The 26,867-nt window shown below is 42.6% G+C and overlaps 1 long non-coding RNA gene across 1 annotated transcript in view; it reads right to left on the minus strand.

The window, feature by feature from the left end:
* LOC108523804 (uncharacterized) overlaps positions 1-26,867 on the minus strand; it is a 55,825-nt gene that overhangs the window by 17,619 nt on the left and 11,339 nt on the right. The window lies entirely within an intron of this gene.

A 26,867-nucleotide genomic window follows, 5' to 3' on the forward strand; every position in this document is an offset into this window, starting at 1 on the left:
CAAAAGGTAATTCTTGTGCTAAGAAAAGTCTGAGCAGAAGTTTGCTTTGCTTTTCACAAAGATACAAACTCTAACACCTAATCTTTTTTTTTAGGCAGATAGGGTCTTGCTATATTGCCCAGACTGGAGTGCAGTGGCTACTCACAGGTGCATTCATAGTACACTATAGCCTTGAACTTCTGGGTTCAAGAGATCCTTCTGCCTCAGTCTATAGGCATGTGCTGCAGTGCCTGGCTCACCAACACCTAATTGTCTCTTAGGCTTTGGTATTCTGTTAATGTATTCATCAGGGAAGGCTAGGTAACAAGGAGTCTTAAACGTGGAGTAGCCCAACACAATAGAAGTGTATTTCTTGCTTATGTAACAGCCTCAGTGGTGCCAAAATAGCACAAGTGAAAAATGGATGTGGGAATGCCCCTTATTTGATGAAGCCACTCAGGGACCCAAGTTGACCAAGGCTTTGCCCCCTCCAACTAGTTGCTGGCAAAGTTGCCTTCATCATCTCCATTCCAGCCAGTAGGAGGGAGGAAGGCCTGTGAGAGGTTTTCGTCCGCCAAGAAGGAAAATGGCCACATCACTTGTGCTCAATTCCATTTGGCTAGAACTCAGTTACTTGGCTAATTTCACTGCCACGAGATAGGGAAACATAGTGTCCACCAAGGAGCAAAAGACACGGATTTTGATGAGCCACTATCATTTTCTATTAGTGTTTTAAAAGCTGGTTCTATGCCCAGCAATTAATCACTTATAAGGGATCCAAAAATAATGCTGGATCCCACTAACCAAATCAAATAATTAAACATCTTCAAAACTTTGAATTACATTTATAAATTGCTTACACTCAATTTGCTTTTAAATATCTCAGTGATCTGACAACTCTTCCCAGTACTGAAGTAATTCTTATACATCAGATAAAGTTACATAAATAGTGAAGTATAGATACATGATATACATATGAGATATATAAGATAGGAGATCTATATCTTATATCATAGATATGACATCTACAAGATATGAGATCTACATCTTACAGATATAAGATATATATCTTATATATATCTACATCTTATATATAAGATATATATCTTATAATATTTTATATATATTATATATATAAGCTTAGTAAGATTTCCACTTAAAATCACAAATATAAATCAATTATTGAACTGTATATTTAATTGGAGTCAAAAGACTACCACTCTAAAATATCAAATTATCTTAATACCAAATTTATACTGATTCCTTAATGAGCAAAAATAATGTGGTGTGTTTTGAGTCTCTTACATACATTGGAAGCATCCTGGACTTTGTCTTGTTATGTGTGATTCTTTCTCCCTGGTCACAATTTGCCCCGGCCCACTGGATAATGACAGAATTTGAGGGTTGTTATTGGCTTAGATGCAATAAAGTGTTTTTGCAGGAGGTCTTGAGGAGGGTTGGCAGTCCCCCAATCAGCAACAACCTCAGTGAATCTCACTGGAGTTGCAAGCAACAGGAGGCGAACCTCCTCAGACAGGGGAGGAGTGCTGCTTCTGCTGGCAAAGGAAGCTTGGCAAAGTCTAGAAGTTCAAAGTTTTCATTGTCATTGGAATCTGCCCATGTGTCCATTTCCAATTCTCAAGGCCCTGCTGTTTCCCCAATTAACATCATAACTTAAAGATGAAATAATAAAAATGAAAACATATGCTCATGAATGTTTACAGCAGCTTTATTCATGATAGCCAAAACTGGAAACAGTCCATTCATAGGAAAGCAGGTAAACAAGTGGTGGTATTTAAACAATGATATACTACTCAAGAAAAAAAAATGAACTGCCAATACACCCACAAACACAGATAATCTCCAAAATATGATGTGAGTGAAAGAAGCCTTACACAAGAGTACATATTAGATGATTCCATTTATATAAAGTTTTAAAACAAGTTAATCTGATCTATAGTTGAGGAAACAGAGGTTACCTTTACAGATGTGGGGGCAGGGATCAATTGGGAAGGTGTGGGAGGGAATATGTTGGGGGTAATGTTCAGACTTTCAACTCTGATTGGAATTTTGTCAGCTAAATGTCCAATTTCATAGTCTACAAGTTCTGCTTTCCAAATAATGGTTGGTCACAATTCCACTAAGTTTTCTGCTGCTCTGTAACTAGGACTCACTTTACTCCAGTTCCCAATAACATGCTCCTCACTTCCTTTTGAGTCTTCTCTAGCAGCACCCATCTACCAACAGCCTATTTATGATGATTTAGATATTCTCTAAGACAATATAGGTTTTCCCTGCTGTGCCCCTTACTTGATCCTGAGTCTTCACCAGCCGAGTTCTTAAGATCCCTGTTTCTACTGAGAGTGGGTTCAGCACAATTCAGGCCTCATCTATCATGCTCCTGAAAATTCTTCCAAACTCCACCAATTGCCCAATTTCAAAGCGACTTCCACATTTTTAAGTGTTTCTTGTAGCAGCACCCCATTTGTGGTACCAAACATGTATTATAGTTTCCTATTGCTGGTGTCTCATATCACCACAATATTAGTGGCATAAATAACAAAATTGATTATCTTACAGTTTAGGAGGTCAGAAATCCAATGGATCTCACTGGGCTAAAACCAAGGTGTTGGTAGAACTCCATTCCCTTCTAGAAGCTGTAGAGGAGAATCATTTTCTTGCTTTTTCCAATTTCTAGAGACTGCCCACATTTCTTGGCTTGTGGCCCTATACCTCTAGCTTCAGTCAGTAATGCTGGACCACGTTCTTCTCATATTGTCATGTCTTTGATTATACTGCTTCTGCCTCCCTCTTCTGCTTTGAAGAATCCTGTGATTATTCAAAGGCTTACCCAAAAAAACTAGGATAAGCTTCTCTTTTTACGGTTAACTGATTAGAACTTTAGTTCCATCTGCAACCTTAATTCCCCTTTGCCATCTCTATTTGTCCATCCTCACACTGCTATAAAGAACTACCTGAGACTGGGCAATTTATGACAAAAAGAGGTTTAATTGACTCACAGTTCTGCAGGCCTAACAAAAAGCATGACTAAGAGTCCTCAGGAAACTTACCATCACGGCAGCAGGCAAAGGGGAAGCAAGCACTTTCTTTATGTGGTGGCAAGAGACAGAGACAGCATGAAGGGGAAAGTACCACACACTTTTAAACCATCAAATCTCCTAAGAACTCACTCACTGTTATGAGGACAGCAAGGGGGAAATCTGCTCCAATGATCCGATCGCCTTCTACCAGGCCCCTCCTCCAATGTGACATGAGATTTGAATGGGGACACAAATCCAAATCACCTCACTGCATGGAAATCTTTAGGCAGCCATTTTCCTGCCGACCACACCCAGCCTGGGGAGAATTCCCATGAAGTGACAGGGAAAGCAGTAGCCCAGATGGAGCCCAGGGATTGCCTTGAGTGGAAGTGATGGAACTGAGAGTCCAGGGAAGTGAAAGCAGGTAGAATCCACAAAGGACATTACAAAAGAGGAATAAGAAAAAGTAGGGAATAAAAGAAAAATACCTGAGACTAAGGAAAGAACCACTAGAAAGCATTAGAGGGAACAATCTCTGGAGCTTACTTAAGTATGAGAAGAGTTCCTCTTCCCTCCAGCCAGAGTGGAAAACCTTATTATATGTGGAACATCCAGTAGAAAAATCAGAAATATACTACTTCAGTAGTGGAGAGAAATTTACCCTAGGCTAAATGATGGTCTGGTCTCACCTCACAAGCTTAAAAGAAATAACCAAAATAATTAAACTGTTTTCAAGTAACTTGCCTGTATCCCAAAGGAAACACAAAAATATAGCAATTCTAAAATATCTAGCACCCAACAAGGTAAAATTTACAATGCCTGTCATCGACTAAAAAGCTACCAGGCATGAAAAAAAGTAGGAAAATATAACATATAATGAAGAGAAAGAGCAACCAATAGAAACGGACCCAGAAATGACATGAGTTGTAGAATTAATAGACAAGGGCATCAAAACAATTATTCTCACTGTATTTTATGTATTCAAAAATGTAGATGAAAGATTGAGCATATTAAGAAGCAACACAAAAGATATTTAAAATACCCAAATTGAACTTCTGGGGGTTAAAAGTACTTCTAAGATAAAAAATACACTGGATGGGATTGAGGACAGATTTGATACCATGGAAGAAATAATTTGTTAAATTTAAGATTTAACAGAAGCTATTTAAATGGACACAAGGAGAGTAAAAGAACCCTTCTCCCCAAAAGTAGAAATGCATAACTGGAATCATGAAACAAAGGAGATAGAAAAAATGGGAAGAAAAAGTATTTGAAGGAATAATAGCCAAAAACTTCCAAAGTTGGTTAAAACCATAAACTCACATATCCAAGAAGCTCAGCACAGGACAAGCACAAAAATCCTGAATAAAACAACACTAAGAAACATCATAAACTTACTTGCTCAAAACCAGTGATAGGCCAGGTGCAGTGGCTCACACCTGTAATTCCAGCACTTTGGGAGGCCAAAGAGGATGGTTTGCTTAAGCCCAGGAGTTTGAGAGCAGCCTGGGCAACATAGTGAGATATTGTCATATCTTTGATTATACTGCTTCTACCTCCCTCTTCTGCTTTGAAATTGGTGATGAATAATGGCACATGACTATAATCCCAGCTACTCAGGAAGCTGAAGTGAAAGGATCACTTGATTCCAGGAGATCAAGGGTGAAGTGAGCCATGATCCTGCCACTGCACTCCAGTCTGGGTAATAAAGCGAGACCTTGTCTCAAAAAACTTTTAAATAACATAAATAAATAAATAAATCACAGTGATAAAGACAAAACATTGAAAGCAACTAGAGGAAAGAGCACATGTCATATACACAGGAAACATGATAAGGATTACAAGCAGACTGTTAGTCAGAAATAATGAAGCCAGAAGACACTGGAGCAACATCTTTAGAGTATAGGAAAAAAAAAGAGAAATGTCAACCTAGAATTCTATACCCAGCAAAACTATCTTTCAAAAAATGAAGATAAAATTGAAATATTTTTAAACATACAAAAGCTGAAAGAATCCCTCAACAGCAGACTTCCCCTACAATAAATGTTAAAGGAAGTCCCTTGGACAAAAAGAAAATAATATCAGGTAATGGCTGAGCTATGCAAAGAAAGGAAGAGCACTCAAAATTATAAATATGTAGATAAACAGGAAAAGTTTTCCTCCTGTGATTTAAATCTCTTTTAAAAGAATGAACTCTTCCAATTAAAACTGATATTAATGTGGTGTTTTTATTAATAACATATATAAAAGCCAAATGTATAATAACAATAGCATGAAGACTGGAAAGAAATAGAAGTATACTGTTGTAAGGTTTTTATGCTATACACAAAGTGGTATACTGTTCTTACAAGGAAAATTTTGATCTATTAAAGATAAATAATATAAACAACTAAAGCAACCACTAAAAACACACACACGCACACATTTGCACACATATACATAGTGATATCTAATAAGTAAACAAAAGAGGTTAAATGAGATCATTAAAAATACTCATTTAATCCAAAACCAGGCAAAAGGATCTATAAACGGATGGAACTAATAGCAAATGAGCAGCAAGTTAAACTCAGTGATAGCAGTAAACAAATTAAATGTCAAATGCTTTTAAATGTATGACATTTAACACACTAGTTAAAAGGGAGTGATTATCCAATAAGGAAAAAAATAAGACCTAACTATATGCTACCACCAAAAGGAAAAAAAAGAAAACTAAAAAATAACGCCCTCAAAAAGCAAAAATATTTAAATATGAAAACAAAATAGGGTTAAAAGTAACAGATCAGAAAAAGATACACCATGTTAATACTAATCAAAGAAAACTAGGGTGGCTATATTAACATCAGGCGAAGTAGATTTCAGCAAAGAATATTACCAGGAACAAATAAAGTAATTTCATAATGATAAAGGAGTAAATTCATTAAGAGGATGCAAAACTTCTAAGCATTTATAGACCCATAATCTCAGAGTTTCAAAACACATTAAGCAAAAACTGACAGGACTAAAAGACAAATGGACAAATAGAGAAATCCATAATAGTCAGATTTCAACACCCCTGTCTCAATAATTGATAGAAAAAGTAAACAGAAAATTAGTAATATAGCTATTACTTGAACCATACTTAGCCTAATTGACATTTAGAGAACACCGTACTTAACAAGAGCAGAACACATTAACTTCAAGTGCATATAAAATATTAACCAAAGTAGTTCATATTCTTGGCCATGAAACAAGTCTCAATAAATTTAAACTTGGCTGGGCATGGTGACTCATGTCTGTAATCCCAGAACTTTGGCCAACTGAGGCAGGTGGATTGGTTGAGCACAGGAGTTCGGGGCCAGCTTAGGTGACATGGTGAAACCCTGTCTCTACAAAAAAAGTAAAAATTAGCCAGGCATGATGGCACAGGCCTGTAATCCCAGCTACTATGGAGACGGAGATGGGAGAATCACCTGAGCCTAAAAAGTCAAGGCTGCAGTGAGCTGTGATCCTGCCTACACTCCAACCTGGGCGACAGAGTGAGAACATGTCTCAAAATAAATAAATAAATATATAAATTTAAACTCATTCAAAACATAAAAAGTATGCCCTCTCACTATAACAGAATTAAAATAGAAATTAGAAATCAATAACTGAAAAGTGTCTTTTAAAATCCCCAAACACTTGGAAACTAAATAATGCACTGATAAACAACCCATGGGTAAAAGAGCAAATCAAAAGAGATATTTGAAATATTTTGAATTGAATAAAAATGAGAACACAACATATTAAAAGTTCTAGGACTCACCTAAAGCAATCTCAGAAGGATATGTATAATGTAAAATGTCTGTATTTAAAAAGAAGCAAGTCCTCAAACCATCAATGATTTCAACTTCTACCTTAAGAAATTAGAAAAAAAGATAACACATTGCAGAATGGTGAGCCAATTAAACCTCTTTCTTTATAAACTACCCAGCCTCAGGTATTCTATAGCAATGCAGAAATGGCCTAACAAAACATTAAAAAATTGCTCAATGTAATTCACATTATTAACAGAACAAATCAGAAAAAAACAAATATCATCATTACAAATGCAGAAAACACATTTTAGAAAATCCAACATTCATTTCTGATTTTTAAAAATCTCAGCAAGTCAGCATAGGATAACTTCTTCAATCAATAATGAGAATATATAAAAAAATTATACCCAATATTAAAATTAATGGTGAATGGTCCACTGTTTTCCTTCTAAGACCAAGAGCAAGAAAAGGATTTCTGGTATAATCTCGTCTCCTCATCATTGTACTGGAGGTTGTAGCCACTCTAATAAGGTAAGAAAAAAGAAAGATACCCAAATGGGGGAAAAAAGAGTAAATATTTTGATTCACAAATGTCATCATCCTTTATGTAGCAAATCGGATGCAATATATCAAAAAAAAAAAAAAAAAGAAAAGAAAAGCTACTGGAGTAAAGTGAGTTTATTTTGAGTTTGCAGGATATAAGATCAATATAGAAAATTCAATTTTATCGCTAAATAATTAGCAATTAGCAATCAGAAATTGAAATAAAAGTCCATTTACAGTACTATGAAAAGCAACCCAATTGTTTAAACTGGCAAAATATTTGAACAAGCACTTTACCCAAGATGATATCTGGATGGTATAAACACAAGAAAAGATGCTCAACATGATTAGTCATTATGAAATGCAAATTATATCATAGCGAAACACTATTACATGCTTATTACAGTGTCTATAATTTTAAAAATTGATTAATACCAAATTTTGACAAGAATATGCAGCAACTGGAGCCCTCATACAGTACTGGTAAAGATCTAAAATGGCACAATTACGTTGGAAAACAGCAATTTTTTTAAAAGTTAGACATACATCTGCCCTATGATTCAGCCATTCCACTCCTAGGTATTTAACCATGATAAATTAAATACGCATCTGTGCAAAGATTTATGCACAAATGTTTACAGCAGCTTTATTTTTAATAATTTAAAAAATAGGCTGGTCATGGTGGCTCATGCCTGTAATCCCAGCACTTTGTGAGGCTGAGGTGGGAGGATTACTTGAGCCCAGGAGTTTGAAACCAGCTTCCTCAACATAGTAAAACCCTGTCTCTACAAAAATTAGCCGGGTGTGGTGGTGCTTTCCTGTAGTCCCAGCTACTCAGGAGGCTGAGATAGGAGGATGACTTGAGCCTGGGAGGCAGAGGTTGCAGTGAGCTGTGATTGTGCCACTGCACTCCAACCTGCATGACAGAGTGAGACCCTGTTTCAAAATAATGATAATAATACAATCCAAATGTCAATCAACAGGTAAATGGAGAAACAAACAGTGGTATACCCATAAATAGAACACATTTAGCAATAAAAACAGATGGATTAGTGATGAATGCATCAACAGAGATGAACATCGAAATAATCATGCTAAAAAGAAAGCCAGACATAAATGAATATGCACCAGATGAGTCCACTTACATAAAATTCTAGAAGATGCAAGGCAATCTGCAGTGAGAGACAGATCAGTGGTTGTCTGAGGATGAGAGGGAATGAGGAGGAGATGGGAGGAGCAAAAGGAAGGATTTAAAGGGGGCACAGGAAACTTGGGGCAGCGGATTCGTTCACTATCTCCATGGTGATGATGGCTTCACAAGTGTCTATCATTTGTCAGGACTTAGCAAATTGTATGCTTTATGTGTAGTTTATCATATTCCATCATACTTAATAAAGCTACTCTTAAAAAATATTGTCTCCTGGAGCTTTCATGGTAGTGGTATGCAAAATAAAAAGTACAAGAGAGGCTGTCCAAATCCAAACTCACTGGCTCTTATCACCACCTAACACATTCTATAATTACTCATTTATGTGGGTTTTTTTCTTCTCCTTCCACTAAAACATAAGTTTTCAAAACAAAGGGACTTAGTCCACTCTCATTGATGAGACGTAACAAGATGAAAAAAAGTTCATGCTCTTGGAACCAAGTTCCTCTGAGAAACACAGTCACCCTTGCTGGAAGAATGGCCTGATCAGCTCTGAAAATTCTAGAGACCTGGGGGAGCTGCATGTGACAGGGTTGGGTGCAGGGGCTGCGTAGTCAGAGGGTGGGAAATGCCACCCGACTCAACTCCTCCACCCTCTCCAACCCCTGCCAGTTTTCTGTCTATGCAAGATTGCAGAATGCTTGGAACCTGTGGATTCCTCTTTTCTTGCTGACTTGGTGAAGGAATGGCACTTTGTGCATCAGGGTGATGGGAGAGAATGAAAGAGAAAGCGGACGCGGGAGTTGAGCCATGAGAAAGTGAAACCAGGGTTAACAGACTCCCTGGGGAGACTTGGATGTCCTTGGACCATGACTTGCAGTTGGAGGCATTCCTACCTAGGTCTCAGTGCTGGGAAGGCACCAATGGATACTCCTGAAACAGGTATGGAAGTGAATCTTTGCAAGGCTGAAAAGCTTGGAAATTCACAAGGTTACAATGTGAATGTGAATGAGCTGAGGATCTTGCTCTTCCTACCTCTCTGCTTTGTCTCCAAAGCTCTGCCCACAGGGGAAAAAATCATTATATTCTCTTATTTGTGGTGAAGCATAAACGTTGGAAAGAAAAAGAACAGAAAAGTAGCAGGCTCCTCCCCAATCCCAATTAGCTGCAGAGAGAAACTGGCTTTTCTTGGGACTGGAAAGAACCCCCGGCCCAAGTGGCCTCCTGGAATCCTGGGGTGAATGGCTCCAGATTTGGGGGATGGCCCCCTGGGTGGGGGAGAACTGGCCAAATAATCAGGGCATTCACATGAAGGGCTTTGTTTGCTGTTTCAGTGCAAATTAGCAATTAGTAAGGGCTGGCACTGGGCCACCTCCCATTGCAAGGCCAACTGGCAGCACGCGTCGTTTTGTTCTTGGCTGGGGACCTGCAGGCTGGGTGGCAGGGAACAGGCAGTGTCTAGGTCTGGACAAGAAGCACCATGGCCCTCCACCTAGCGGACTGCTCCTCCTCCCAGACACAGTGCTCAGGGATCCCCTGCATGTCGCCTTCATCTGCAAGGAAATAGGAGCCCTGGTTCCACCATTGCTCTCAACAGAAGGAAACAAAGTAGGAGAATGAGTGCTTTTCATAAGCTGAATCAGCTTGGGAGGAATGGAACTGGTATCCAAACTCTCCTGCTGCCTAATGCAAGGTGTTTCCCCTAAACTAGAGGTTCTCAAACTTGAATGAGCCTCAGCAGGCCCTGGTGGGCTTGTGGAAACACAGATTGCTGGGCCCTACTCCAAAGTTTCCAATGAATTTGCACTTCTAACAAGTTCCCAGGTGATGCTGATGCCAGTGGTCCTAGACCCACACTTTGAGAATCACTACCCTAAACTATTTCTTACAAGATCATGAGAGAGAATATTTCCTTCCTTATTCATACTCAAAATAATTGTGGGGTATAAGCAAGGACCAGCAGGAAAAATGGGGAGCTACACAAATCATTTTGATTGGCATCAGGAAAGAAAAGAAACAGGGATTCAGATGAATGATGGATTTCACCAAAAAAGAAAGTTAGACAAACATGAGAGTTTGGCAAATAATCCACTTGGCCTGCATAGAAAGCTGGAGAAAATGGGCAAAATTAATTACTTGCAGGGATGCCCTGACTTGGTACATTTAAGGCTTAAAAGGCTTTCTGACCCCCTGCATGCCCCTCTAACTCTCTAGTGCCCAAAGAACAGTGCAGGTGAGCCACAAATGCTTTGGTTTTATTGGAGACGGTAGTCCAGACCTAAAGCTGCCAGATTTAGCAAATAAAAATAGAAGGTGCCCAGTTAAATTGGAATTATTCGATCTATGTATGTCCCAAACATTGCATGGAGCACACTTAGACTACAAACTTGTATCTAGCAACCCTATGCAGCTGCTGCTCCTGCCTGTCCCAGCTCCAGTACCATTTCTGCTGACCTGCATCTAACTCACATACCAGCCTAACCCATCTCTGCAGAGACTATTAAATTATTTCATCCATCAAAGTGCTTAGAACCATGTTTGGCACAAGGGTAGTGCTCAGTGAATGGTAACTCTCCCATCTCCTGTGTGGACAAAAGTCCTCCCACTTAATTCTCACCATCACCTTGCAAGGTTACCATAATGCCATTTTACAGATGGGGAATCCAAGGCTCCCAGCAAGTAAGGGATAGAGCTGGGTGTAAACCACACTTAATCTCACTCCAAAGCCACTCTCCCTCCACTGCAGCCAATGCTACATCCATGCACAGCTGGCTAATGTCATTAAGCATATGTGACTGCCCCAGGAGGATCTGAGGTTCCTGAAAATGTGTCATTGTCCCCATGGCCTGGCACAGGAATGTGGGGCTTTGGCTCATCCAGGTGCTCCCTAGACTCCCTCGAGTGGAGATAATTTTGGCCTTGGTCTGTTGGATGCATGAGATCTTGGTTTTTCGCACGAAGGAAATAACTCAGGGAAATTGTAGACATCACAGTGAAAAGCCCCCAGACTCTGGCGTCAGCCAGACCAGGCCTTCAATCCTGGCTTGGTCACCAACTGGCTATGTGACCTTGGGCAAGTGGCTAAACCTCTCTGAATCTCAGTTTGCTAATCTAAAAAATGGGACCAACCATGCCCACTATTTCTGCTTTCCTGGGCTGCTGGGAGACTGATGTAGAATAACGGGTGACACATCCCTTTGCAGATTGCAAGGGGCTGTGTTGACGGTTTCAGGTCTTCTGGTGAGTCCTGAGGTCTCAGGGTATAGGTCAGAGCTAAGTGTCCTGAGAAGGCTGGCTGGCTTTGAGGTGCTGAGCCTGAAAGCAACTGAGGTTTTCCAGGGCTCATGGTGGAACTATCAACCAAGGACTGCAAAATGCCTTTTCCTGAGACATTTCAGGATGATGCATTTTAGCCGTTGTTTAAAAGGTGTTGCAAATCTATCTCTTTATTTGAATGAACTCATGTTATCTAAGACACTCATTATTATTAGGGTCATCAACTATGCTGGTTTGTCCAGAGCCTAGGTGCTTTCTGGGACACAGGACTTTTGGTTTTATAACCAGGGAAATTCCAGGAAGACTGAGACAATTTGGCCTTGCTAGTTATTGTTGGTTTTACCATTATTATCCAGCTCCTTACGTTTAGACCGATGGCTCTTTACATCTTCCTCTACTATCTCTCTGAGCCCATGCCATCACCTCCAATTCCTAGCAATTGCCGTTATTGACAAGTACTGCCTGGTTTCCATAATGGTTTTACAGCCAGTATTTATTTAACTATTCAAACTGTTCCCAGGAGAAACACATTGCAATTCCTGGGAGCTCTGAGGCTGGGGAATTCATACATCTCTCTTCTCCCTCCCCTTGAAGGTATCCTTAAGGGATCCGCAATTTCTCTGTCTCTCAGCTCCTGGAGATAGTCAGATCCCCAAGCTGTTCCTAGAAAATGGAATGTTTAGTACCAGGAACGAATGACAACCAGAGACAGAGGAAAACTCTTGGGAAAAAACCAGAAACATCCGAACCTCATCACCCCCTCCCACAACGACTGTTGGATACAGGCAAAACCATGACTCCTTTCTGCAAACCAAGTGCCAACAACAGCCTTCCAAGGTGGAATCCAAATTCCCCTGGTACACTGGAGTCAGAGGAGCAGGACCAGGGCATTCAGTCTGAATGCAGAACCTACCACAACTTGACTGAGCAATTAAAACCATGAGGATGCCTAACTCGACATTGCAACCCATGGCAGGGCATGAATTAAACTTGTTGCTTTCTTGCTTTGTTTTGCTCATTAATTCAATCCAGACACTGGGTTTTTGAGGAATTATAATGTTCTTAGCACTCCAAGAGGGATCCAAGAGGTTGGAAAATGGGCTCTGAGAATTAGAAGTCTTTTACTCCTAGAAACTGACCCTATAGAAATAATCCCCCCAAAAGGGCTCTGGAGTAAGGTAGAACGGGGTTAGAATCCGGCATCTGCCTCTTCCCTAGGTCCTGCATCAGGCAAGCCTCCTGGCCTTTTCTGCCCTGGGAAATGGACTTCAGTACTACGTAACACAGAATTATGTAGTTGAGAAGGAAGCTTCACCATGTGCAAGGTTCCAGCTAAAACTCCAGGCACAGGGAGGTGTTTGTAGTAATAACAGGGAGAGCAGCCAGCCTCGCAAAATGTCTGCATTCCTATATCAATCGTGTTTGGAAGCAAAATACAAAATCAAACCTTTTACGTGTGTTTGTGTGATTGACCCATAATTGATTTTTAAATTATTTTAATATTTCTTGTAGCCCCTTTGACCTGTGGAGACATTCAAGAACCTCTGATCTCAATGATGATAAGAATATAACCCACCTACTAGAGTACTTAGTGCAGAACAGGCACTATTGTAAGCACTGGGCATGCACTACCCACCTCAGCCAATCCTCCCAGGGAACACAAAGGAAGTGTCTGAGGTAGGTATTGGCTTTGCCCCTGTGCTTAAGAGGAGCGAATTAAGACATAGAGAGATTGAATGCCTTGCCTCAAGTTACAACAGCAACGGCAGGATTTGAACCCAGACAGTCTACATCTTAGTCCACATTCTGAACCATCCTGGTCCAGATACTGGGCCCCAGGCCTGGAGACATGACTGATGTCCCCCTCATTGTGTGTTCTTTAGTTCATATGTGAAGGGACTTAACGCAGACATATTTGTTTCAATACAGTTGTAAAGCTTTCGTTCCTGAGATAAGATGCACAGAAAGGGTCAATGTAAAGGTCTTTACAATAAAAATCTCATCAAGATAAAATAGTAAGCACATGTTTTGTTCATTGAATTTTTTTTGTTTGTTTTTGAGCTGACGTTTCACTCTTGTCACCCAGGCTTGAGTGCAAATGGCGTGATCTCAACTCATTGAGACTTCCGCCTCCCAGGTTCAAGTGATTCTCCTGCCTCAGCCTCCCAAGTAGCTGGGATTACAGATACATGCCACCATGCCACGCTAATTTTTGTATTTTTAGTAGAGACGGGGTTTCACCATGTTAGCCAGGCTGGTCTCGAACTCCTGACCTCAGGTGATCCACCGGCCTTGGCCTCCCAGAGTACTGGGATTACAGGCATGAGCCACCACACCCAGCCCATTGAATGTAACTCTTCCATTCACCATCTTGCTTCAGAATCACCATTCTCCTCCTGATCAAATGGAGTTTTACTTGAGTGCCAGTAGTAGAGGCTGGGTAAATACAAGAACGGTTCTTATCTCAAAAGGAAGTTGGGAGAACTCCTAAGAAAGACGCATAGAGTGGGGAGATCAACAAATGGGCCTTGGAGTAAGCTGACTTGGGCTTAACTCTTGGCTCTGCCACCACAAGACCTGTGGCAATAAACAAGTCCCTTCAACTCACTGTATGAATCAGCTAGGGCTGTGTAACAAAGTACCACAGCCTTGAAGCCTTCAACATCAGAAGTGTATTCTCTCACAGTTCTGGAGACCAGAAGTCCAAGATCAGGGTGTGGGCAGGGTTGGTTCTTCCTGAGGGCTGTGAGGGAAGGATCAGTTCCAGGCCCCTCTCCTTGGCTTCTAGATGACTGTCTTCTCCCTGTGTCTTCACATGGTTTTCTCTCTGTATGTGCCTCTGTGTCTAATTTCCCCTTTTTGTGAAGACACCAGTCATATTGGATTAGGGGCCACTCTAATACCCCATTTTACTTAATTACACCTTTAAAGCCTCTATCTCCAAATATTGTCACATTCTGAGGTCCTGGAGGTTAGGAATTCAACATATGGATTTGGGGGGACACAGTTCAGCCCCATAATATTGGCCAAGTCCCAGCCTTTTGATCTGTACAATGAGATTGTTGTATTCATTCCTCTTTCTCTCTTTTTAATTAAAAACTCCTTTTGGATCCTCCTCCCCAAGGCTTCTATTTGTCATCAGTCAACCAATTTTTATTCATCTCCCATTGTGTCCCACGCCCCTGTGCTAAGCTGGGCAGAACCCAGATGGCCCTGAGGGTTCCTTCAGTCAAGAGCAGAACTCAGACTACAAGCAGATGCTCAGGTGGAAGAAAGTTCCAAATGCCGTGGGAGCCCAGGGAACCACTCTCTCGGGCAGTCAAGGAGGAACCCCCAAACTGATCTGAAATAATGAATAAAAGTTCACTCACTAGGGAGAGCTTGGGCTGTGGGAGGGATGAGTGCATTCAGAGTAGAGTGGGCCAGTGAAACATGGCTATTTTTTGGCTTGCCAGAAAATCTAGACTCCCCTGTAGATCCTCCTGATGCCAGAAAAACTGGCAAGCCAGGGCCCAGCAGGACATCTAGCCCCCATCCCATCAGATACCGTTTGGCTGTGTCCCCACCCAAATCTCATCTTGAATTGTAGCTCCCATAATTCCCACGTGCTGTGGGGGGGACCCAGTGGAAGGTAATTGAATCATGGGGGTAGTTCCCCCACAATGTTCTTGTGGTACTGAATAAGTCACAAGACCCGATGGTTTTATAAGAGGTTTCCCTTTCACTTGGTTCTCTCATTCTCTCTTGCCTGCTGCCGTGTTTAACACATGCCTTTTGCCTTCTGCCATGACTTTGAGGCCTCCCCAGCCACATGGAACTGTGAGTCCATTAAACCTCTTTTTCTTTATAAATTGCCTAGTCTCGGGTATGTCTTTTTCAGCAGTGTGAAAATGGACTAATACACCATCTCTTCCAACTGTGCTCCAGCCTCTAGCCTGCCCTGCTATGGCACAGCCCTTGCCTCTGCTGCTGGGCCTCTTTAGCTCATTCTCCCGGTCCCCAGCCACTTCCATCCTACACTGGGCTCCAGGTAGGTGAGAGTACAGGCCAAGGCAGGCTGCCTGGATAGCCCATGGAACCCCTTCCCTATCATTCCAATACTATTTCCATGCACAGTTGCACACATGTGTGACAGTGTGTGTGTGGGTGGGGGAGGCTTGGGCAGGGGTGTATGAGAGAGAGAGAGAGAGAGAGGTTTTATCCAGAGGAAATTAAGTCTCCCTGTGATCTGCAGTGTCCAGACCTGGTCTGTTCAGTTCAGCTATCTAAGTTGCAAGTTTCCGTATGAGCAAAATTGGGGAAATAAGACCTAAAACCTAATTAATAGAGTTAATACATGCAAAGTGCTTAAAAGTCCACCTCAAATGTTCAAATAATGCTCACTGGCTATTTTTATTGTATGATTAGTGCACAGATTCGTTGTTTCAATTAAATGAGATGCTATATACAGGGACAAAAATAGTGCCAGGCAAACCGGAGCTGTTCAATGAGCAGTTGATGTTAATTTTAGGGATAAATGCTCAGGTCCAAAAACTTTGGGTTGATGACCCCAGGCAGAATTGAAGTAGCCAAAACTCTGTCTCACTGGCCTGCGTCAGAAGGTACAGGATCAGAAACAGTAAGAGCATTAACCAACATGTGCTGAGCGCCTCTGTTTGCATTGTTCTGGTTTTGAAATTACTTAATCTCCATGATATTAGAGGATGAACCATTTAATTACACATTTCATTTATTCTCCACTACTCTTGCCCCCATCTGAAAGAGGAGGAGCCCGAGGCACAGAGAGACTAAGTGATATGTCAAGCTCACACAGCAGGTGAGTGGTGAAACTGCACAGGGCACAGGGCAGAGCTCTTTCTCTCAGGAAGCAGAGCTGCTCTTTATGCAGAGTCAGTTCTACCCAGCCATTCACTCTGAGAGGCAAAGAGGGGCAGCTGCCAGGCCATTTGAAGGCCCCAACCCATGTGATAGAAATGCCTCAGCTGCCCACAGCCTGCCAAAACAGACCTTCACGTCATGGGCTGGTTCCCTCGCACACAGAGTCAACCGGCCTGAAACCACCATTGCGAATCTGTTTCCTGTTCTGACAGCATACAATCCACCGTGCCACTGCTCTTTCCCAAGTCTCCCCTGCCAGCCGGGCTGCTTCTGAAGCTCAGTCATGCTTTTGATAAAGATCCAGTTGGGGAAATCAGTTCCGGGGAGCACTGCACAAATGTACGGGCTGAGCAGCTGCCCTTCAAATGTGTTCAGTGTCCACAGACTCCAGTGTCCTCCAGGCTGCAGAGGCCTTCAGCCTCCACCAGTTTCTCAACCCCACTCTGAAAGGCAGGGGGGGATGATGAGCATTGCTTGCGGCCTGGTCCCTCACAGTAAGAAGCTGGTGGTACCACACCCCCACCCCACAACCCCTGCCTCAGCCTGGCTGTGTGTGTGTGTGTGTGTGTGTGTGTGAGAGAGAGAGAGAGAGAGAGAGCGAGAGAGAGAACTTTCCAGCAAACTCAAGCTCTGCCACTAACTAGCTGTGTGACCCTAAAAAGTCACTCATTTTTGGAGCTTAGTTTTCTCATCTGGAAAATGAGGGGCTTGGACCACACCATTGTCAGAATCAACATTCATCGAGCCTGGTGGGGTTCAGGATGTTGCCCTGAGAGCTGGGGTGCTGAGAGGTGTTATACCATTTTGTTCCATGCCAAATTGCTATTGCTTTAACAGTAGCTTCAGTTAACTGATAAAGCAATCAAATAGCAAGTATTTAGTGCCATCGTGGGCCAGGGAAAAAGCCAGAACCAGCCTAAACTGTTCCCTGGGTTCAAATTCCACAATCTTGCTGAGCTCAGAGCCCCATCTGTAAATTGTGGATTCTAATGCTTCCCTCTGAGCTTGGGAGAACCAAGGAATTGACATTTGGAAATGCTGGACACATCTGTGGTTGTCAATAATATGCCAATTTCTCTTTCCTCCAATTATCAAAGTTTAGGGGCTTGACCATGCCACAGAGAATAAAGATAAGAACATTTGGCTTGAAGAACTGTTTTACTTGGCTGAAGAGAAAAGACAAACCCTAAGTGTGGCTCTGCAAGCCTGCTAGGGATTTTTGAAGAAAACCTTTACAATCTATCTATAGAGATGAGTAATTACTCCTCAAAGCAGGTAAAACTGGCTTCCCAGGGTGCTTCACCTAGATATTTTTCTAGAGTTCCCCTTTGAAAGTCAATTTGAAAACCAGAGAAATGTTTTTCAAATGTATCACTGATTCATTCATTCATTCATTCATCCATTCATTCACCCAGCAAACACTCATTGGAATAAGTACTACATCTTAGTGTTTGAGATACCGCTAGGAAGTGCAATTGTAAATATGACAGTAAAGCCAGCCTTCGGTGTCCACATGGGACCCATGGGTACTGAGAGCTGATTAGAAGGTATTTGAGCATCCATGGATTTTGATATCCTCGGGGGTCCTGGACCCAATGCCCCGTGGGTGCAGAGGGCCGACTGTATTCCTATTGTTATTTTATCATGGAGGCTGTAGTTGTTGCTTTCATTACTTTTGATAATTATATCCCTGTTCTAAAGCAGCCAATACTCTGGATTTGATTATTTTTAACATCAGAAGTTATTTGGAGCTAAGTATAGCAACTCAAGAAACCTATGACATGGGATAACAGTAAGAATGTCTTCACAGTGCTTTCTCGTAATATGCTTTTCCATAAAATCATTTACTTTATCCTCTATTAAAAGGAGCTATTTTTCCTACTATACAGAGGAGAAAAATAAGGCTCAGAGAGAGAAAATGTCTTGTCGAAGGTCACATTTCTAAAAAGTAGCTGAGCTGCCATTAAAATTTCAGTCTCCGCCACAAGTCGGTAGGACTATCAGGTAATCACCTGGCTAGTTATCTCACAATTATGGAAGATTTCATTAATAGCCCCAAATCCTCACCTCCCCATGTATGCACATTCTTTACCATATTATTATTTCAGTTTTATCTCTTCAAACAAACAAACAAGACTATTTCCCCACCCATTGACTTGGAGTTCAGTCACATAGCTTGCTTTGCTCAGTGGAATGCTAACAGGTGTGACATGACCCGTGGTCGTTATGTGTTTGGGTGGTTGGGTTTTTGTACCATTGCCATGAGAAGAGCACACCTGGGTTAGAGCTTTGGTCTCTGGAGGAGGATGAGAGGTCTGTGGGGCCTGAGCTGGGCTGCCCCTGGGGAGCGTGGCTAACCATGGGCCAAGATCAGTCACCCTCCAGCTGACCTCTGAGCTAAATAAATGCTGACTGTTGTGTGCTGCTGAGATTCTGGGTTTGTTGGTTAGGTAGCGTTATTGTGGATGATATATATCTTCTCATCCTGTTTTTAGGGCTCAGTGGCAGCTACAGTATGGAGCAGTTCACCTCAGTGTGAGGTTGATTAGCTCAGGGACTTACCTAGTGGCCAAGACACAAGATAAATGTGACATGTGTTCTTAAGCGTTTATCCTACTGATAAGTCATTCAAAGCACTATTTCTATGTTAAAAACAGAGTTGGTGTAGTATACAGCAAGATGGAAGGTATGCATGAATGAAGATAAAGTATTAGATTTTATCACATTTTTCTCATTAGAGGAACCCACTGTAAACTTTTCTCCCAGAACCCTCAGGACGGCCTTGCTCTTTAACAGGAGTGCTTTCACGGAAAAATGAAACACTGGTTTAGTGGAAACTTGGACCATGAAGCACTGAGAGAAAGTTCTAGTGTTTTCCAACTGTATGATGCTAGGCAAGTCACTAGCCTCCAGAAGCCCCTGTTTTCTCATATAAGAGGGGAGGCCCAGGCTCCAACCTAGGAGTGTGAGGAAAATCTCACTCTCATGCTATATAGTTATATATATTTATATATATGAGAGACTTTATGTTGCAAGCATAAGGTATGGATGATGCTCATGACCTAATAAGTAAATAAAAATAACAAGTTTCCGTTGGCACGAACACGCCCTTCCACCTTTCTCCAGCAATAACTCTGCATAGAAATCCCAAGCAGTAAGTTTTGTTTCCTAGAATCCAAGAGGGACTTCTGAAATCATGGTATGCTCATGCCAAGACCCTAACGAATAGATTTAACACTGGTGCTACTATTATTTACCATCCAAGAGTGTTTACAGAGGCCAGTGGGGTTTGGGGCACTATCCAGAACCTATAGGCAGACACGGTCTCTTCCTTGCAAATAAACGAAGCCTTGAAATATTATATTTTTTATTTGTGCCATGGGCTTTCTAAAAAATAGCATGCCCTGTGCAATGTTTTCCTTCCCTTGCTTAAATGCGCTCGTCCTAAGCAGAAGAAAACAGTAAATGGAAGAAATTGCAGGCAGTGGGATCCAAAGGGAATTTTCAGAGGTCTCTCAACCCTGTAGTGTCTCCAAGCTCTTGAGTTCAGAAGTTAGAAAATGCAGCCGATCAGATGGGAAAGCAAGCCATGGATTGCCCTCAGCTCCCACCTGCCTCTCTGCCTCCTGCAGGCTGCTCACCCCCTCTCTTGGTTGTCCCTCTGAATTCTCCCTCAAATGGACCCCTCTTGCCAGTCCTGAAGCCCCACCCAGGTCCAGCCCCCATGGCCCTAGGCTTTGACTGTTTGCATCAGTCTCATTGCCAGTTCCTCTAATCCAGCTTCCCCTGCAATGGAGTCCTCTTTCTGAACCCAAGACCTAATGGCATCTTCACTTGTTTCCCATTGACAGTGAGTAGAGTTCCAATGTCCTTAGTTTAGAAGACAAAGATGGCTCCAATCTGGTTCTAGCTTTCCTATTCAGCCTCACAAGTGCCCCTCCCTCCCTGGCACAAGACCTGTCAGCCTTGCCAATTTGACCACAATTTCCCATCATGCTATACTTTCTCCTGCCTCCAGTTAGGCCTATCTTACCCCCTTCCCTGCCTAGAAGACTTCCATTTGACCTATTGATCCTAAGTCAAATACGATCACCTTGGGGAAAGTTTTCTTTCATCAGCAAAAGTTTACCAAGGCCTTGGGCCCCATGCTTGGTTTAATGTTTTGCTATCACAGTCTTGAAATTCTTAAGGACGTTGTCTTTGAACTTGTGTTTTGTGAGTGAAGTCTGATGGGGCAATAGAGCCTGCACACGAGCAGAGGAGACACCACAGCATGCAGTGTACCCGCCATTCCCTGCCACCCCATTTCCATGAAGCACTCAGCAGGTCCGGAATTCTGGTGGATCCATGATGCATGAGAGTTTAGCGCGACCCAGAGCAACTGCACCACAAGCATGAGGCCTCTCCGTCTCAGTAACAGGGGCTCCGACTGCCCCTGGAGCCCATGCTTTTTGTTACAACCCAAACTTGGGTCAAAATGCAGAAAAAAGGCCATGATGTTCAAATAAACATGAATGACGGAGAGACCTTGTCCAGTCCTTTTGTACTGATGTTGCTTCTCTGAATTAACCAGTCACCAACACTGGAGATGATGGCATTGAAAGAACGACAGGGCAGGACACAATTCCCTTTTTGCCCAGTCCTTCCTTACTCAGCAGGAAGGCACAGATAAGCGCATTGGTAGAATGTGCCTGTGTCGGAGGTGCAACCAAAACCAACGAGTTTGTTTTGTGCCTCGTTTCCGGTGTTTAGGTAAGAATGAAATACATGTGCCGAGAGGAGCTACAAGATAGAATAGGAACGTGTAATTCCTGAGATTCTATATAAGAGATCGATGCACTCATATTTGCAAGGAAGACTGGCATCACACAATATAAAGATAAGTGATAAAATTCATGCTAATGATTTTTAGTTTTATTTTAACTTAGATTGCAGGGTTTTTTGTTTGCTTGTTTTTGTTTCTTTGAGATGGAGTCTTGCTCTGTTGCCGAGGCTGGAGTGCAATGGCGTGATCTCAGCTCACTGCAACCTCCACTTCCCAGGTTCAAGTGACTCTTCTGCCTCAACTTTCCGAGTAGCTGGGATCACAGGCGCCCATCACTACTCCCGGCTAATTTTTGTACTTTTAGTAGAGATGGGATTTCACCATGTTGGTCAGGCTGGTCTCGAACTCCTGACCTCAGGTGATCTGCCCACCTCAGCTTCCCAAAGTGCTGGGATTACAGGCATGAGCCACCTCACCCTGCCATGATTGCAGTTTAACAGTAAATTTAAAGAAACACTATCACAGGGCAAGAAGAAAACCACAAAAGGAAAGATGCTTTATATTTCAGTAACTTTTTTTTTTTCCCAATAGTTTTTGGGATACTGGTAGTTTCGGGCTATGTGGATAAGTTATTAAGTGGTGATTCTGAGATTTTCATGCACCTGTCACCTGAGCAGTTACACTGTACCTAATACGTAGTTTTTTATCCCTCACCCCGCTCCCAACTTCCTCAGAGTCCCCGATCACTCTTATGCCTTTGTGTCCTCTTGGCTTAGCTCCTACTTACTGGTGAGCATATATGATATTTGATTTTCCATTCCTGAGTTACTTCACTTAGAAAGACCTCGAGCTCTGTCCAAATTGCTGCAAAAGACATTATTTTGTTCATTTTTTTTTTGGCTGTGTAGTATTCCATGGTGCATATATACCACATTTTCTTTATCCCCTTGTTGGTCAATGAGCACTTAGGTTGGTTCCATATCTTTGCAATTGTGAATTGTGCTGCTATAAACTTGCGTGTGCAAGCGTATTTTTCATATAATGACTTCTTTTCCTTTCTGTAGATACCCAGTAATGGGATTTCTGGACTGAATGGTAGTTCTACTTTTAGTTCTTTAAGGAATCCCCACACTGTTTTCCATGGTGGTTGAACTAATTTACATTCCTACCGTGGTATAAAAGTGTTCCCTTTTCACCACATCTATGTCAACATCTTTTCTCCAGTTTGAAAAAGGGGCCCACTATTTTCATTTTGCACTCTAGCAGCCTTGCCTGGGGAGACAGACACTACGAAGAGGCATGCTCTGCCCTCCAGGTCCTGAGTGCGGACAGTGGTGAGATGGACAGTTATAGCCACAGACCACCAGGCTCACAGCTCTGCGTTTATCCCTCCTTCCAGCACGTGGCTTACGGCATGGTCATTGTTCTTTGTTTTTCTGCCCCCTAGACTGTAGGCCCCATGAGGCCATGGCCCTGGCACTGAGGAGTCCTTGAGGAGTGCCTGTGAATGAACAGATGGCCTCTGACTTGCTACCTTCTCTTTGCTCACATAATCACTTGATTCCCATCCAGTGGTGTGCTTAGTTCTAGACATGCCTGTTTTGAATTAAATCTCTCTTGGCCATTCCTTTTAAGTCACACATACTGTGATTGCTTTTGATTAAGGCAGCAAGGACATGAGGATTAACAAGAGATGAGATATGCCTGGGCTCCCCAGGGATCCAACAGGAGCCACCATGCTTGATGTCTCCAGTGGATTTCCATTTCTGCACCCCATGCTAGAGGTTCAAGAACTTGTCTGGTCCTCCAATCCTGGGAACTTTGGTAGCACAAGGGCCAATCTGCTCCAACACTGTCACTCCCAGGTAATCACATCTTGCTACAATTTCCTATTTACGTGTCTGCCTGTGCAATTCATTTTGATGAATGAATGAATGCGTTAATCAGTAAATCAAAAGGTGAAAGAGCCAATGAAAGAATAGCATATCAGAATAATGACTGCTGAGTTTGCTCCCCCAGCAGTAGGTCCTAGAGGGCATTCTTAGTCAGCACTGAGTGCATGAACTGTGAGACCTCTGGCTCCTGTTGTATCGAGCTAAGCTGGGACTGGCAGCCAGACCAATCATGTCAAGGTTCAGCTTTTCAGAGGCTCCCGGGTAAATGGGGCAACAGCACAGGCATTAAAGCCAGATGGACAAAGGGTAAAATCTCAACAGTCCTGCTACTTTCTGTGATTTTGGACGAATCACTTGTTGCCGCTAAGACTCAGTTATCATTTCGGCAAAATGGAAAATATATGTATTTTATGGGATTTTTAAAAATCACTGTATATCATTTATATTTTTAAACTGGCAATTCCTGGCATCAATTATGATTCTTATTTCCATTTGTCCCTAGATACACATAGAGATCTCAAGGCAGCTGCTATGGGAGTATCTTCCAAGGTCATAGAGCTTTCATCTGCGTTATTTGGCCCATGAGATGTTTTCCATGTTCTGACTTAGCTTGTGTAATTAACTGATGGGAAAGAAGTAGAACAACTAGCAGACACTCAATAAACATTTACTGAACTGAACAGCATCCAGGGCCCTCCCCATGCCCTGCTTCCATTAAAGGCAAAGCTGTCCCCCACCTCTCAGGACCCTTCTTTTCCTCTCTTCTCCCTACTCCGTGCCATCAGCCACCAGGTCCTGCAGGTTTTGTCACTGTGTATTAGTTCATCATGAGTGCCTACTGTATGACTGGTGCGGTGCTATGCCGGCCACTGTGGATGTCATGGGGAGCAAATCAGGAGAGGTCCTTGTCCTTGTAGAACTTACAGTTTGGTAGAAGAAAACAGACCCTATACAAATACACACCAAATATTCGTTTCGTTACATACTGCACACAGGGCTCCAGTGAAACAGGATGGGGAGGGCGAGTATGAACCTTCAGTGGGCGGGAAGAAGAAAGGTTTTGTTATTGTTGTTGTTTTGAGACAGAGCCTCGTTCTCTCACCCAGGCTGGAGTGCAGTGGTGTGATCTTGGCTCACTGCGACCTCTGCCTCCTGGGTTTAAGCAGTTCTGCCTCAGCCTCCTGAGCAGCTGGGATTAAAGGTGCACACCACCACGCCCGGCTAATTTTTGTATTTTTACTAGAGACAAGGTTTCTTCATGTTGGCCAGGCTCGTCTCAAACTCCTGACCTCCTGATCTGCCTGCCTAGGCCTCCCAAAGTGCTGGGATTACAGGCGTGAGCCACCACGCCCGGCCAAAGAAAGACCTTTCTGAGCAGAGATGAGCTCTAGAGAATGAGAAGGAGCTAACCAGGAAAAAAAAGATGAGAAGTGCTTCAGCGGCAGAGGAAATAGCACATGCAAAGGCCCCAGGGTCTGAAGGCACTCTTCAGGCCCAGCTGGAACACAGTGAGCGAGGTGGAGGTGGCATCATAGTTGCTCACATTTACCGGGCACATAGGAGGTGCCAGGCACTATTCTATGGCCTCATAGGTCTTGACTCGCTTAATCCTTTCAAAAGCCCTATGAGAGGTTTTGCTCACCATTTTACAGACAGAGAAGCTGAGACCCGGGGAGGTGAGGTGGCTAGCCCATGACCGTCCAGATTCTCAGCAGCTGAGCCTGGGTTCCATCTCGGGCAGTCTTGCTCCAGCGACCGTGACTAACCCACGGAGCTGCCTTCCTCAAGAGGGGCCACAGAGGCAGGTGGCAGGCCTGAGAGGCCATGCTAAGGAGGGATGTTTTCCTTTCAAACATCTCTTGCCTTTGCTTCTTAGCATTGACTCTGAATTCTCTTACTTGCTAAGTGGGGGGTCTTAGGCCAGTTACTCCACCGCCCTTTATTTCATTCCACAACTCTTTTTATCATGTGCGTGCTGTGTGCCAGGCATGTGCTAGGAGCGGGGGAGACATGCAATGGAGAGCAAAAGCAGGTGTGCATCCTGCCATCAAGGTCATTGCAGTCCACTTGAGGGAGAGCAAGTTAATCAAACAGTCCAATAGAGATAAGGGCTGTGAGGGCAAGATGCACGGTCCTGGAGAAGCTATATGCAAGGGGCTCCTTCTGGGCTATGAGTCAGGGAAGGCTTCCCTAAGGAAGTTGCACTCAAGCTGAGATTGGAAGCATAGGTAGGAAATATCCAGGTAAAGTAAGAGGATTGGGACTGGGCACAGTGGTCCACGCCTGTAGTCCCAACACTTTCGGAGTTCGAGGTGAGTGGGTCATCTGAAGTCAGGAGTTTGAAACCAGCCTGGCCAACATGGTGAAACCCTGTCTCTACAGCAAATACAAAAAAATTAGCTGGGCGTGGTGGTGCACACCTGTAGTCTCAGGTACTTGGGAGGCTGAGGCATGAGAATTACCTGAACCCAGGTGACAGAGGTTGCAGTGAGCCTAGACCACACCATTGCACTCCAGCCTGGGCAAGAGCAGGAGTCCCTCTTAAAACAAAACAAAACAAAACAAACAAACAAACAAACAAACAAAAGGTAAGAGGGTTGGGATAAAAATGGGGCTGCCCAGGGCTGGGCGTGATGGTTCACACCTGTAATCCCAGAACTTTGGGAGGCTGAGGGCGGGCAGATCACGAGGTCAGGAGATCGAGACCATCCTGGCTAACATGGTGAAACCCAGTTTCTATTAAAAATATAAAAATTAGCTGAGCGTGGTGGCATGTGCCTGTAATCCCAGCTACTCGGGAGGCTGAGGCAGGAGAATTGCTTGAACCAGGGAGTCAGGTGTTGCAGTGAGCCAAGATTGCACCACTGCACTGCAGCCTGGTGACAGAGCAAGACTCTGTCTAAAAATAAATAAATAAATATATAAGATAAAAAATAAAAATAAAAATAAATGGGGCTGCCCAGGCACCCAGTTAAATTTGAATTTCAAATAGACAACAAATAATGTTTACCATAACATTATTATATTGCATGAGATGTGTTTATAATAAAACTTTATTCATTGTTGATCTGAAATTCCGCATTGAACTGCACCTCCTATTTTTGTTTATTCATTGAGTTTTGTTTGTGTATCTGGCAACCTGAGGTAGGAAGGGTACTCAGGACAGAGGGAATAGCATATGCAAAGTGATGATCATAGGACGAAGAACAGTGTTAGAGAGAAATTGCAGGGAAGCCAGTGTGACTGGGCATAGCAAGCCTCAGTTTCCACTTATAAAGTGGAAGTTGTAATAGTGCATAACTCACAGGAGTATATATGTAAAGTGTTTAGCATAGTGTTGGTGCATAGTTATTGCTTAATAAAGGCTAGATGCTATCATGCCTTCTCTTTCCCCTCCACCATCTTCTCTTTTTCTACCAATTCCAACCAATTCTAGAGCCTTCTGGACCCTTGCAACTGCCATCTTTTAAAAAAAGAATTGTCAGGTTCTCACCAAAATTATGATTTAAAAAGCCCTAGAAGTTGAAGATTTTTTTTTTTTTTTTTTTTTTTTTTTTTTTTTTTTTT

This window comes from Rhinopithecus bieti, unplaced genomic scaffold (genome assembly GCF_001698545.2).
Source record: "Rhinopithecus bieti isolate Rb0 unplaced genomic scaffold, ASM169854v2 scaffold_75975, whole genome shotgun sequence".
NCBI lineage: Eukaryota > Metazoa > Chordata > Mammalia > Primates > Cercopithecidae > Rhinopithecus > Rhinopithecus bieti.